At 40.7% G+C, this 12,654-nt stretch overlaps 1 long non-coding RNA gene across 1 annotated transcript; it reads left to right on the top strand.

Annotated features, from left to right (window-relative positions):
• The first annotated feature begins 4,937 nt into the window (after positions 1-4,937).
• LOC132536467 (uncharacterized) lies at positions 4,938-11,939 on the top strand. The gene is made up of 2 exons (XR_009548032.1): positions 4,938-6,902; positions 9,356-11,939. It is a non-coding gene; the product is annotated as an uncharacterized LOC132536467 (long non-coding RNA).
• The last annotated feature ends 715 nt before the right edge of the window (positions 11,940-12,654 follow it).

The raw sequence follows: 12,654 nt of genomic DNA, 5'->3' as shown, positions 1-12,654 counted from the left end.
ATTAGGTTGAGTAATCAGCTGCAAATTCATTTTTGGCATGTAAGCCTCCCACACCTCCCCCTACCCCTAATTTATTTATTTATTTTTAGGAAGGATCCACAGAGCTCTCCTGAGGAAGAAAAGGTGACCTGTTAGATTCAGCCTGGTGTCCTAGAGAGCAGCTGGCTTACTTTCCCGGGCTTGGGAACACAGTAATGGGGTGTGGTTGAAAAAATACTACTTCACCTTCAATGGTTCTTTTTCCTGTACTTCTGCTATATTTTAAGACTGTATTTCAGTTGTGTAACTTGGGGAGACAACACTATTTTTAAGTGTTATTTTCTGTCAAGTGGGATTTTCTTCTAAACTGGAATTGTTATTACCCGTATCTTGTCGCTCACTGAGGAATATGAGCACATTAGGTTAACTTCTCATACTTGATCTCAGAATTTAATACTTGTGCCTGTGTTTTGTTTTCATAATAAAATCTAATCATGTCCATATATTCCAGGTGCAATTAAATATCTCTCTTAGTCCAAGAAACAAACTCCCGGGAGTGTACTTATATCTCCATTCTAAAATGTTTCTCCTTCTGATCAGCTCCTCTACTTTTTCTTTTATTTGAAAATTGTTTCAGAACTCAAAAAGATGAGGTTTTAATTTAATCCTACATTGATCACTTTCCACCGTAGCCATTATTGTATAATTTTCCCCTTACATCTACAGTTCCTTTTTATTTTTGAAGCATATACCAATGTGTGTTTATGAGGGAGGGGGTGGACAGGGGACAGCCTGCTCTCAAGTTAGACCTTTAAAAAGTAGAAGTTTTAAAAACCGCTGTCTGCTTTTGTATCAATTCCATAACAAAAATGGGTGTCTCTTTGTTCTTTAGATTCTGGGCAGTGTTTCTAGCTTTTGCTTACAGCTCTCTCGGGAATGCCATACAACTGAGAGAATAGTTTCTGTGTCGTAATGCTTCATAACACCTCTGCAGCTACAAATTGCATTTATTTCTTTATTTACTGTTAAGTCAATAATTAACTCCTCCAGCTCCTCCTCCCAATCTTTTTTTTTTTTTTTTTTAATTGGGAGGTTGATGGTGTACAGTGCGTATGTTAGGACATGGGTGCGACTGCTCATCTCAGTATGATAGCTGTCTGCAAAGCACGATCCAGCTTGATTTCTCTCTCACCATGCACCATGCCCTGAAATCTCTCCTTCCCCTGAAGTCTTTCCCTGCCCTCCCTCGCTGGAGTCCTTTGCTTTGGTGCAGTGCACCAAGCCAGTCACCTTCTTCACCTCATCTTGGATGGAGATTGAAGGAATTATGTTAAGTGAGATAGACCAGAACGAGAAGGCTGAATGTGGGATGATCCCACTCATAGGCAGGATTTAGGGAAGGACAAAGCGAATTGCTTTATAAAGCTATTCTAAAATAAGTGTTTTGGTTTTTTTTGTTTGCTCAGCTCTGGCTTATGTTGACTTGGGAGACTGAGGGAACCTGGGACCTCAGAGCCTCAGGGTTGAGAATCTCTTTGCATAGCCATTACGCTGTATGCCATTTCCCCCAGAATTAGCCAGTCTATTCTGATCTGACTCTACCTCTGTAGGTTTCCTTTTTCAGCTTCAGACTTCTCATGGGCTAAACTTGATTGAAGTTTTTGTTGTTACTGTTGTTGCTACTGCTGCTGTTGCTATTATTGCCATTGGGAATTCACTGCTCAGTTGACTTTTTGATGTAGTAACAGTGACAGTAAGAGAGGGAAAGTCACCATGGCATGAAAATTTCCAGTGTGGTAGGGGCTAGACTCAAATGTGGTGAAGTGACTGGCAAAGTAGGTACATTTTCTCCCCCTGCCCCTATTTCTTAAAGGAAATCTATCATTAAAGTTGATCTATTTATGCCTTTATGTATTTATTATGAGTCCTCAGTCCTGACACAAGGCAGTGATGTGGATTGAGCCTGTAGCCTTGTGTCTTCAAGCATACAAGCTAATATTCTCACAGTTTCATCTCCTCGATCCTAGAGGACATCTACTTTTGCAAATAGACTTTGCAAAATACCTTATAGAAAGTGATTCATTTTTTATTTTGATTTAGATTGTTGAAGTCCTTATAATTGTCCTTCTGAGTTAAAATACAATTACCTCCTATAAATCTGTAAATTCTATCCCTCTGCTGCTACAGTTCTCAGTTATGCTAATATATTTGTGCAACGTGCGCTAAAGGATTCAACTGAGAGTGGGGTTTTAGTTTTGATTACTTATGCTTTCTTTTTTTAATGTTTCTGTATTTTTGTTTTCACTAGAGCCTGCTCAGCTGTGGTTTATGGTGATACTGGGGACTGAACTTAGGCCACTTGGTGCCTCAGGCATGGAAGTCTTTTTACATAACCATTATGCTGTCTCTCCAGCCCTAAAATAGGTATTTATTTATGCATTACGAGAGAGGGAGGGAGACAGAGAGAGCAAGAACCTGAGTATCACTGGCATCTGTGTCGCCAGGGTAAGCTGAGGCCCTCGTGTTTGGAGTCCTCGGCTTTGTACGCTGTGTTGCCCCCTGGGCCTACTTATAATTCCTAAGGGCTTGACCTTCCTAGTTGCAAACACAGGCAAACTTCTTCTATTCCGAATAGGATTGTGTGTTACTATTTTTGGTATTAGTCCTTAATTTATGTCACCTTCCAGTAGGACCTGCCTAGGCATACTTGTTAGTTACCCTTCCCTTGTGGAAGGTTTGATTTGTTTTATTTATTTATTATTACTATTAATTAATTAATTTTTGCCACCAGGTTTGTTGATGAGGCTCAGGGCTGTGGTGGGCATTTCCCCTTCCCTCTATCCCTCCCTCTCCCTTCTGCTTTCTTTCTTTCTCTCTTTCTTCCTTCATATATATATGATGGAGCTATATAGAGACAAAGAGTTCAGAGCACTGTCCAGCTCTGACTTGTGGTGGAGCTTGAACCTGGGGCCTCAGAGCCTCAGGCATAGTAACCATTATTTCCCCTGCGCACAGACTGATGTTTCTTTAAAGAAGACGTCTGCCCCTTTCTTTCTCTGACACTCTTCTGACTCAGTTGCTGTTTCTCTCGATGCTGATTATATACAACTTGTATAATCTTTACTTACTTACTTTTCTATCTCTATTTATTTTGGTGAATGGTTTTTGCTACTTTGTCCTTCAGCTCAGCTCTGTGAACTTTGGTATCTTTTTACTGGTAGTCTCCCTGTTTTTGGTTTACTTTGTAAAATCTCCATTTTTGAATTCTTTCTCTGATTTTTGTTATGATTACTTGCGTATTTCCTCTCAGTTTGTTGAAGTTTTCTCCCATCGGACTTTTCATTTTAGTAAACACCCTCCTTTCAAAAGTTTGTATAGATCTGTTGAATTTGGGGTCTTTTTCAAGCTATTGTCTTCTGTCATTGCAGATGATTTTCTCTGTCTTCCCATTATACTTGATGGTCTGCATTTGAGTCCGTCTGAGCAGTGGATGACTAGGGGTTGCAGTCCCGAGTGCCTGACTGAGGCTTAGCACCAAGGTACAGCCAGCCTGGGCAGTGAGTGACCAGCACTTGGAGCTTGCCTTTTGCTCTGTGGCCTAGTGGGAGAGCAGGATCTGGCAGGCTGAGTGCGGTAATGGGAGACTTCCCTGGCCCCACCCCCAAAGCCTGTTGTTTCCGTGGAAACAGAATTCCAGTATGACTGCTGACTCCTCCAAGTCTGCTCTCAGTTGCCCCCTTGTCAGGAAGGCCTCTGGTGCCACTTCCGCGCAGTTTGTAGCTTTTCTTCACTTTGCGCTTTCTTCCCTCCCCCCTTCTCCCCTTTTATTTCATCTGACAAATTGAGAGGGGAGGGAGAGACAGGGAGGAAGACCTAGACACCTGCAATAGTTGCTTCACCCCTGCCAATAGGGAGTGGGGCTCAAGCCTGGGTCCTTGCACCCGTCTAGCACCCCTCCATTTTCTGTTGTAGAGCTGCAAGCACAAAATGATGCTAATAACAGGGTCCTGGGGACTGTGGCTCAACTGATTCCCGCTTCTCTGATTTAAGTTATGTGCCGGTGGATCTCTTCCTGATTGTTCCCTGTGTTCCTGGGGAATATTTGTTTGTTTAACCTTTGGTGAGGGGGTCACTGTGTCTTTGCTGCCTGAATGCTCATTTTTTGTCACTTGCTGTGGAAGATCGTGTGAGAACCAAAGTCTGTTTCTTTCTCTGTGGGGCTTCCTGCACATGCCTTGGTGTGCTGCTGCAGAGACACAGGGAAACAGCCTTCTAGGCAGCCATCTTGGCCCCGCCTCCCAGAGGGGAATTAAAAAAAAACTTTATATATAAAAATTTTGAGACCCGTGTATACTTACATGTACTGTGAGACAATTAAGTTACATACTTATATTAAAAACCACAACCGTATGTGTACTTGTAAGACCTCCTGAATTGCTTGTTAAAGAGAGGAGGGGGGCACTGGGAATGAAGGCTGGAGAGGTCACAGTTGAGCCTCAGCTGTCACCATCCGCCCAGCACCTGCTCACCAAGTATATCACCTTGCTTTCAGACTCCAATTTCTCGTCTAAATCTCTGTAATGTTTCCTTTGAAGTCAGGTACTCATTCACGTTCCGTCTCTGCCTCTTACTGGTTCAGCTGGTGACCTTGAGGCTCCGAGAGGTTAAAGCGGCCTTCTCAGTTTCCTGGCTGTATGGTTGCAGTTGAGTTACAGGCAGTATGTGGCAACATCTTAGCATATGCTGTTTCTGAGCATTATAACTCACTGTTTGTATGTGTCTGCTCCTTGTCTGTTCCCATCTCTCATCCACTCCAAATTCTCAGCACCATGGCAGGTGCATAACTGGCCGTCTGAATGTTAACCGTATGCTACAGTTCACATGAAATCTTGTGTGTGTGTGTTGGGGGGGGGGGGGAGCCATGCTCATCTCCCATGCAGCACCACATAATCTGTGGGCCCTTTTCAGTTCACCTCCCAGTTGCAGGCACTCCTGAGTATGCTTTGTGATGTGGTTTCCATGAGAAGTTGTGGAGTGGAGACACAACTGTCTCTTCCAGCAGTGTTCCTTACCTGTTAGGCCCTTCACGTGAGTTAAATGAATTATAATTTTGCCCAAGAGATCAAACTTTTAGGGATTTAAAGATGGCTGTATTTGTGTTATTTACTAAATAATTCATACTGGGGAAAATGAGTTTCAGATTTTCCTTGGCTCCTCTCGTACATATACTTAAAAAGCTTTAAGTAGTAAATACCATGAGAGTCTTAGGCTCAGAGGGATTATTTAATACATGTGTGGCTGTTTCCCCAAGTTTTGAAAGTACTGATGTGACAAGTTGTCAGAACTTCAGACTTGTTTGTTTTTACTTTGGTTCTTGTAGATGCCCAGATGCAGTAAGAATATAACGATCTTTGGCGTGGGACATTAACACAGCTCTGGGTCAGTGCTCATAACTCTCCGTGCTGGCCTTGTTCACTGTCACGGACAGACAACTAACTAAAGTAAGAAGAACTTCCACATTATCACCAGCACAGGCAACAGCTATAGAAAGACGCATCAAAATCTGAGCAGGGTAGAACGATGTCTACTTCTCTTCAGTGTTGTCTGTTGGGGTGTGACCTCTCTGGGGACCCCAGATAAGAGTCAAGCTAAAAATGAGTCAGGTCACACCAGATTTTCCTTTCTTAACTTCCTCTTCTCTCCTCTTTTCTCACCAAATTTAAGCATGTATTTATAACTTTACAACTAATAATCTTCTTAAAAATATTTATTTTTGTATATGTCCCAGCTTTTCTTTTTTAATACAACAATGTCTTTAATAAGTATAATTGAAGTGATGACCACTCAATAATTTTCAGTGTGTGTAACTTTTTTTCCCCTTCAGTTTCTGCATACAAACTTGTTCTTTGCTTCTTTGTTTTTAATAAGAGCATTGTAGCTCTGGCTTGTTTTTCTTTTTCCCTTTTTTCATAACCTTTATGCTCTCTTCCTGACCCAAAATGTGAAACTTGTACAAATATAATGGAAGTAAATTTGCTGTGTGAATTTTTTTTTTTTTTTTTTGGTGTGGGAGGCGGCACAGTGGATAAAGCATTTGGACTTTCAAGCCTGAGGTTCCAGATTTAATCCCTGGCAGCACTAGAACCAGAGTGATGTCTGGTTCTTTATCTCTCACCTATCTTTCTCATTAATAAAATCTCTTTTTTAAAAAAAGAATTTTCCCCTCTCTTTCGGAGAAAAGGTCCCCCCCTACTATCACAAGCTTATGTATTTATTAAAGGTTTTATTTCTTTATCAGTAAGAAATAAGAGGGAGGGAAAGAGACTAGAACATCACTCTGGCACATATGCTGCCTGGGATTGAACTCTGGACTTGATGTCTGGGAGTCCAGTACGTTATCTATTACATCACCGGGCCACTCTTTATCTTTCTAATAAAAAGGGTAAAGTGTCGTGTATGCACATGACAAAGTAGTGCATTAAATAGACTTTTTCTGTGGCCCTTGTCTGTGTTATCTTGAAGGTTTGAACAAACTTAGAAATAAGACTTTTCCATTGTGTGTTTTCATCATTAACTAATACTTAACATTTCTGAAACCAAAGTTCTTCAGCTTTCTCATTTCTTCAGTGATCTTGGTCTGCCAAGATAAGCGTGCTAAATGTTTCTTTGCCTTGTTCTCTTCTTTCATCGTGGTTTATTAGATCTTGAGTGTTAGAGTCAGAAAGTAAGAATTCGTGAGCTGGTTGTGCACAAGGAATTTGAACTTTTGTCATCACTTAATCTCAAGAATACCCTCTATTCCATATGCCCAGTCTTCCCCGACCTCTTTGTCTCCTGTGTCTAGACTGCACTGGGGGAAGGACCTGCCCTAAATCGGCACCTACGGAAGGGATCATTCTCTCCCTCCTTGCATACACCCTCTGGTGATATTTATTTTCTTTTTAACTCTTATTTGCTATTAGTAGTTTGCTGCAAGACTGTCAGATTACAGTGTGGAGTTCCGCATCACAGCCACCACTGGAGTTCTGTGTCCCACCCTCCCAGAGATAGCCACCATAGCTTTCACAAATCTTATAAACAGTTTGCTCGCTTCTATTTTGTTTGGATTTTTATTTTCTGTCAAGTTCATGCAAAACACATCTCTAGAGTCCACATATGAATGAAACCATCTGGCAGTTGTTCATCTCTTTACTTATTTTACTAAGCAGAATCACCTCTGGTTCTGTTTTTGGATATTTCTTGACAAAAGATCTGGCAACTCTGACTTCATTCCCAGGTTATCATTACTGTTGTTGAGCCAGATGTTGTTGTGCGTGGGCCGCAGAGAAGAGAGGGGGTCCGGAGCGAAGAGGAAACACAAATCTTTATTTGCGCTGGCACCTCAGAGTTGGGTGCTAGAGAAGCAGGTTGGGCCACGTGGAGGTAGCAAAAATGGCCGCCTCACGCAGTAACCTTTCCTGCGTCTGAACACCGAGTGAAGCGCCGGCAAGAGAGCGAGGTGCGGAAAACAAAGGGTTTTTATAGGAGCAGCTTTCACGAGAATGGGAAGGGGGAGGAGTAACCAAAGCACTCCAGGATAGGATGATAACTCTCGTGAGAATGGGAGGGGGGAGGAGTAACCAGAGCACTCCAGATATCGAGGGGATATAGACAATGTCCTGAGGGCATAACATGGCGGAACAGGCACTCCCAGAATGTCCCAACTCTCACGGGAACTAGTAGCCTGAGGGGGAAACATGGCAGATGTGAATGCATCTGCACAATTTCCCAGCATCTCCCCCTTTCCTTTTATCTAATGCCCAGGGCAACAGTGTGTAAAGTCTGTGAACTACTCAGGGTCAGTCTATTGCATCTGCACAATTTCCCAGCAATTACGATGTGTTTGCTAATAAATTATGAAGTCGACCCGAAATGCAAGAATTACTCAACTCTTTAATGCCAACAAGACATGGACTTTGCCAGCCCCAAGGAGGTGGCCACCAGTTGCAGTCTAGGAACATTGCCATGACATGGCATGATTTCCAAAACACAGTTCAAGTTGGTGCTAACATGTTCGAGAACCTGCTTCTGTAGTTGGTAGAAGTGGCTTTGCATCCTTTGTGGGGTATTATTTTTTTTAACAGATGACTGTCTTAGTCTATATGTATATTATAACATCAAGTTGTCTTTTTTTAATATTTTACTTATTCATGAGAAAGATAGTAGGAGAGAGAAAGAACCAGACATCACAATGGTACATGTGCTGCCAGGGATTGAACTCAGGACCTCATGCTTCAGAGTCCAATGCTTTATCCACTGTGCCATCTCCCGGACCACCGTCAAGTTGTTTTTTTTTTTTTTCTCTTAAAAATGTGAAAGCTGCAGCATGTCTTGGTTTGTCTTGTTAGTGACACTTTCTATAGTTTATTTGTAATATCACTGTGGAGGAGTTGAAACATACATGTAGATATATGGTCCAGGTCAAGGACTAGTGGTAAATGTAGTTTCAGTGATGGAGAAATGTGCAAAAACTTTACTAGATTCCTTTTTTAAAAATGAATAATTACAGTCATTCCATCAATTCCAGCGGACTTTAAAATAATTTAGCATGAGTCACTGGCCATTTCTGTGCCCTTGATGTCAGTATAGGGCTTCATTGCTGCTGTTTCATGTTTCAGTCTTTGAGGGGCAACGCAATCCCAAAAGATCTGTGTACACCTGTGTTAATAGCAGTACAATTTGTAATAGCCAAAATCTGGAAGCGACCCAGATGTCCAGCAAGTTGTTGAGTAGGTTGTGGTATACATACACAATGGAATACTACTCAGTTATTAAAAATGGTGAATTCACCTTCTTCACCTCATCTTGGATGGAGCTTGAAGGCATCAGTCGTGTGAAGTGAGATCAGCCAGAAAGAGAAGGATGAATATGGGATGATCTCACTCATGGACAGAAGTTGAAAAATAAGAACAGAAGGGAAAACACAAAGCAGAACGTGGACTGGAGTTGGTGTATGGCACCAAAGTGAAAGACTGGGGTTGTGGAGGGGGGGGTTCAGGTCCTGGAACATGATGGCAGAGGAGGACCTAGTGGGGGTTGAATTGTTATGTGGAAAACTGAGAAAGAAATGTTACACATGTACCAACTGTTGTATTTTATTGTCGACAAATCATTAATCCTCAATAAAGAAAGAAACATAATAATAACTTAGGCTCCCCAGTACTCACTAGTAGACAGAGATGAGTGGTGCATGTACACACACACACACACACACACACACACACACACACACACACTCTGAACTAAGTTAGGCAAGTATTTATGTTTCTGCTTACTATATAATTATACTGTTTGAACTATGTGTATTGCGGTTCTAACTTTTCTTTTTTCACTACAGGAGCTCTTACCAAAGTAAAGGAGAGTAGGCGACACGTGGAAGAAGGGAAGATGGAAGTCCAGAAGGCTGATGGCATTCAGGACCGCTGTAACACTATTTCTTTTGCCACTTTGGCTGAAATTCACCATTTCCATCAGATTCGAGTAAGAGACTTTAAATCACAGATGCAACATTTTTTACAACAACAAATAATATTTTTCCAAAAAGTGACCCAGAAATTGGAAGAAGCTCTTCACCAATATGACAGTGTTTAATGACTGGGCATTGGGTTGTGTACTTTTTTTCAGTTCGAGGGTAATTTCTACCGCAGAATAAAGACTGCTATCAAAGAGCTATTGCCAACTACCAGTGGTGGTACAAGGATGTTTTGTGTTCAACTGAAACTGGCTGAATATATAATTATGTAGGAGAGAACAGTTAATACGATTATGTGATAGAAACAGTACCACACAGAGTATAACTAAATTATACTCTGTATGCCTACACTACCATTGTAACTTTTGGAATAATGATTATACTATTTGCCTTATTGCTTTTTGAAGTATGGGTATTTTAGTGCATACTTTGTAGACCTCAAAACCCATGAAGGGTCTCAAAGAAGCCGGCTGGTGAAGAGCCTGCTGTGGATGCCTTTTTACTCTCAGTAGATTGGGATTACCTAAATTCAGCCTATTCTCTGTTTACAAACTCCAACTAGAGCAGCTATGCGACTTTGTGCCTTTAGACTCTTGCTTTTTCGTTTCTCCAACCCACCCTCACCCCATTTTTTTTTTAAGTAACCACAGCTTTTCTGACTGAAAGAGTGAAAGGCCAGTGCATGTGATGACAGTCTGCTGGTCACCCCGCATGAGGCTGTGGGCAGGGCGGGGACAGCCGTCATAGGTTTGCACAGCACGTGCTGCACCTGAATCTACTGGGGAGCGAAGCAGAGGGACGTGGACACTCACCTTTAGATCTGAAGTCTGTCAGGGAAGAGGATGGTGCCGCGCTTTTCCCTTAGATGCTGTAGTAGCAGACTTCTCATTCGGGTGTCCTGGAAACGTGGAGATGTAAACAAACATGTCATAATGTGGAGGAGTCTGATCAGTTGGGGACACAAGCACAAAAATCAGTGATGACACACTCGGTTTAGTTCTTAGAAGGGTTTGTTTTCTTTTTGGCTTGAATATTTTCTTTTAATATTCAGTGTGATTTTTTTTTTTAATGGATCTACACTGTTAACTGATTGAGACCCCACTGTGATTCACTCGTTTACTTAATCAAAACTTCAGGGATGTCTGTAAAATTCAGTGTTATACGTGATGAAAAGTAATGTTGGTTGATTTAAGGAGGGACCAGAAACAGTTTCTACTATTCCAAATGCTGGAGAAAAAGTAATTAAAGAAAAAAAAAAAAGTCTTGTTAAGTCCCATCCCCCAGGAATATAACCTTAAAATTATTTTAAATAAGTTCTTTTATTATTATAAGGGAAATACACGTTTGAAAAACAAACAAAAAAATTTAAAAGCAACTTAAGTTAAAAAGCACAAAGAGATTCTGGCTTGAAATTCCAAAATCTCAAATGTTTTTCTGGTTGCTGAACTACATAATGCAATTCTTCCATTTACAGATTGAAAATTTGCCATCGAAAAGTAAAGTATCTACTGTTTTTATGAAGTCAAACTTAAGCTGCCTCAGAAATCCCTCCCTAGGTATTGAAATGACAACATAGAAATAAAGAGGTCAGTTTGGAACATCGGTGTAGATAGTCTAAAAAGAAAAGTTATTGAAATAGTTACTCAGCAGCACATTTTCTCCCAAAAGCTATCTTATTTGAGTTGTATTTTTAAGATTAGAGTACTATGATTTTGATCAGAATTTTAGGTAACTTTCTGAGAGCCAGATTTAACATCATGTGAGTTGTCTTTCCCACAGACACGTGGGTAGTAACCACCTATCCTGTGCTCTACAATGCAGCTTTCTCCTGCTGATCACAAAATACAGTGCTGTAAACAAACCCACATATATAAATGTTCATTTTACTGCAGAAGTTTGGAAATTGTAATGATTACTTATAAGTTTGAGTCTTTTCCTGGACAAATTAGCACTATACTTTTTAAATGAACAGCACATCAATTTTATTAGCCTCTTGATATTTTGATGGTTTGAATTCTTTTGAAAGCAAAATCACTCCCCTTGTGCAGTGATAGCATGGAAGTTATCTGAGGTGTCTTGGATGTTTGTGCTCTAGTCAGGATGGACAAAGTTTAAATTATGAAACTAAAAGATTAAAGTACAAGGAAGTCTAAGTTCATGCTGCCTACTTATAAGAGAACTTTAGTTCTTCATAACTATGTAACATGATGATGCCACTGATTCACAAGGGGCTTAAATTAATTCTTTATGGTAGGACACCAGGATTATTAGTGTTCATTCTCATCTAGGATCTTATTCCTCTAACGTTCTTGGTCCTATTGAAACATTTCAGTATATTAAAATACTGCAATGTTAATACCCAAGAGAAAAGCCATTGTAATGTGTATACTGGTCATCACGATCAGCGTGGTACAATTTTTTAAAATAAACTATCATGCCCTCCATGCTACTATTTGTGTTTCTTTCTGTAATTTATAATTCTGATATTAATGTATTTATAACATTAGAGTGTCTACTTGAATCTGTTTTTATTATTAATTACAGGTGTAATTGTTTTTTATTTATTTTATTGATTTAATAATGATTGACAAGACCATAGGATAAGGGGTACAATTCTACATAGTTCCCACCACCAGAGTTTCGTATCCCATCCCCTCAATTTGGAAGCTTCCCTGTTCTTTATCCCTCTGGGAGTATGGACCCAGGGTCATTGTGGGGTGCAGAAGGTGGAAGGTCTGGCTTCTGTAATTGCTTCCCCACTGAACATGGGCGTTGGCAGGTCGATCCATACTCCCAGCCCCTCTCTCTCTCTCTTTCCCTAGTGGGGCAGGGGTCTGGGAAGGTGGGGTTCCAGGACTTATTGGTGAGGTCATCTGTCCAGTGAAGTCTGGTTGGCATCATGGTAGCATCTGCAACTTGCTGCCAGAAAAATCAGATGTAATTGTTTATGCACTGTATGTATAACATCTCAAGGCTAGTTCTATAGCCATGCATTCTTAACCCTATTATTCTTCTAGTTGTTGTTTCTGAAGGTATAGATGAAATCCAGAATAAGGGAACACATTTGAAAGTGAAACAATACTTGTTGGGTTGAGTAAAATAGTAACTGGGTGGTTGTTTTTTTTTTTTTTTTTTTTTTGAGCCTCACTGATAACAGCTGTCAA

The sequence above is a fragment of the Erinaceus europaeus genome, unplaced genomic scaffold (genome assembly GCF_950295315.1).
Source record: "Erinaceus europaeus unplaced genomic scaffold, mEriEur2.1 scaffold_764, whole genome shotgun sequence".
Lineage (NCBI taxonomy): Eukaryota > Metazoa > Chordata > Mammalia > Eulipotyphla > Erinaceidae > Erinaceus > Erinaceus europaeus.
Note: the sequence above shows the minus strand (reverse complement) of the source record. Positions and strands in the feature narration are given on the sequence as shown.